General features: G+C 57.9%; 1 protein-coding gene across 1 annotated transcript in view; it reads right to left on the bottom strand.

Annotated features, from left to right (window-relative positions):
- Positions 1–787, bottom strand: part of STARD8 (StAR-related lipid transfer (START) domain containing 8) — a 14,413-nt gene extending 13,626 nt beyond the window's left edge. The window contains exon 1 of the mRNA XM_009334280.1: positions 715–787. The gene's annotated coding sequence lies outside the window, so the exon portion shown is untranslated. The remainder of the gene's footprint in view (positions 1–714) is intronic.
- Between the last annotated feature and the right edge of the window lie 1,616 nt (positions 788–2,403).

Here is a 2,403-nt window from a genome sequence, read left to right on the forward strand (position 1 = left end):
CCCCCCGCCCGGCCCCCCCCCCCGGCAGGGACCAGCGGTCCCGCCATGGGTTTGAAGTAAACACAGCTGAGCCGGAGGCGAGACCCACCACCAGAGTCACCCTGCAAACCGCCCGCGGGTGCGTGGCAGAGGAGGTGGGAGCGGGGCTGCTGGGGGGGGTCTGCCCATCCCCGGCGCCCTGGGAGCTGCGTGGCACGGGGACCCGGTCTGCTCCGGGCACAGCTTGCTGCGTACTTGGAAAGTGCAGACCTTGCTGCCAAATAGCATATCGGGGCAGGGCAGGATCCTGCAGGATGGGGCAGCAGGGAGGGAGGGAGGAAACGCTCGCTCTCCGCATTACCTACATCGGCTGCCTCTGCGCTCCCACCCACTGCAAACACTCACTGAACTACTGAAGAGCCGATGGCTCTCCAAAGCCTGCCTGCCCTTGGCCTGAGCAGCCGCCCCGGGGACTCCTCACAGCCCTGCCTGAAGGGGAAAAGTTCAGGAATGCAGAAAAGTTAACAGCATGGCTGGCTCTCCAGGCCACGGCCAAGTCCAAAGGCTTGAAGTTTTAACACATGATCATATAATTAGTAAACAGTCCTCTCCGTCCTCTCCTCTCCCCAGCGCTTCGTGAGCTCTCCTTGCAGCCACCCTTGGCATTTGGTTGAGACACAGGATATGAGACCAGGTACAGGGCAGGGACTGGGATCGGCAGGAGGCAGCTCCCACCTTCATAAAGCTGGGCATACTGAGGGAATCCCGCCGCTCGCAGCCAGTCACAAGCTTTCTTGGCTTCGATTTCTGAAAGAAAGCAAAGAACCAGCCTGAGCATCCCGGCCGGCAGCAGCCATGCTCCCCTCAGCAGCAGCGTGTTCCCCCCCAGCTCCCGCTGCCGGAGTGCTCCAGCAGTGCCCGAGCCTGTGTTTCATGTGCACAAAGTGGAGGAAATGATCGACGGCAAAAACGGGAACCGGGGAGCCTGGGGATGTGCTGGTGGGCAGCGATGCCCATGCGTGGAGGGGGGTCTCTGCCCAAAGGAGCAGAAACTGCTCAGCTTTAGCCTCTCCGCTAGCACAAGGCAAAGAGGAGGAGGTAACACAGGAGTGATAGGGCCACATGACACAATTTTAACCTCCCAATGAAACATTTCGTTTCTGAACCCACCAAACCAAATACAATACTTTGCCAGGCAAGAGAGGAAGATCTTTAGTTTTAACGATTAGTTCAGAGCTCATCAAAGCTTAGGGCCGGACCACTTCATGGGTCTTTTGCAAACATCCTCCAGAAACGGCTGCCAAAGAAACCTTTCCTTCTCCCTTGTCCTTCCCACCACCCCAGACCACCCCACCTCTTCTTTCAAGCTGGCGTTCATCCTGGCAGGCACCAAAACCCTGATGGCTTCCTACACCCCCTGCCTGGCCGGTTCCCATCCCTCACACATGGTTCAGCTATCGCCTGGATGAGCCCATCCAACGGCCAGCACTATTTTTTGGGAAATTTCTCAAATTTACAGAACTTGAGGGAAAACAGCCCAAAGCTCACGCAGCCAAAGCAAGCTGCTGCCTGGTGTCGGCAGTCCATCAGTCTGCTGAGATTTATACCTCTGATGGTAACAAACATTTGACCTCAAGCGGAGAAAATGGGACGGCAGTTTCAGGGTCTTGCCTGTCCCTCTCGGAGGCACCACCCAGCACAGACTGGACTGAGGCCGGATCCACCCAGAGCGGATTGCAGTGAAACACCCCAATTTCATCACCATCCACCAACAGCCTCAGCCAAGAGCTCTGGCTGCATTTACAATTACAAAGCTACAGCAGGGGAAAAAAAAAAAAAAAGCCCAAAACAAGCAGTTCAGTTAAGGACGGGACCAAGCTAAAACCCTGGACCCAAATACTTCAGAAGTTTTGGGAAGAAGGTTTGGAATAAGCATCTGCATCCCGGTCCAAACTGTGCAGCTGTCCTTAGCCGTGCCGTGAACCCAGCCAAAATCCGTGGCTGACCCCTCCTGCCCTCGCCAGGGCTCAAACCCAGTAACCCCAGCAGAGACCTCAACCCTGGAGCCCGACCAGGTCAGCCCGGTCCCCGTGGAGCACCGCATCCCTCCCGCGTACCCCAGCAGTTCCGCAGGGGAAGGCTGTGACAGTCCAGCTGGGAGGGCACCAAGACTCCTGGTCCATGTGAATGGTCTTTTGTCATGACAGCCCCAGAGAGCAGATCCCTCACGAATCCGCAGGGTGGGTAGGGTCCAAGGATGAGCATTTCCCACAGCCCCCCGGCCAACGGACCTGCCAGACCCCCCTCCTGCTCTGCTCTGCTCTGCTCCTCCTTCGCTCACAACGGAGTCACTGGCCATGGGGCCATCACCGCCAGAGGCTGCAGACCAGGGGCCCCCCACCAAGCACCGAAACCCCCATCCCC

Source organism: Pygoscelis adeliae, unplaced genomic scaffold, assembly GCF_000699105.1.
Source record: "Pygoscelis adeliae isolate BGI_AS28 unplaced genomic scaffold, ASM69910v1 Scaffold191, whole genome shotgun sequence".
Classification (NCBI taxonomy): domain Eukaryota; kingdom Metazoa; phylum Chordata; class Aves; order Sphenisciformes; family Spheniscidae; genus Pygoscelis; species Pygoscelis adeliae.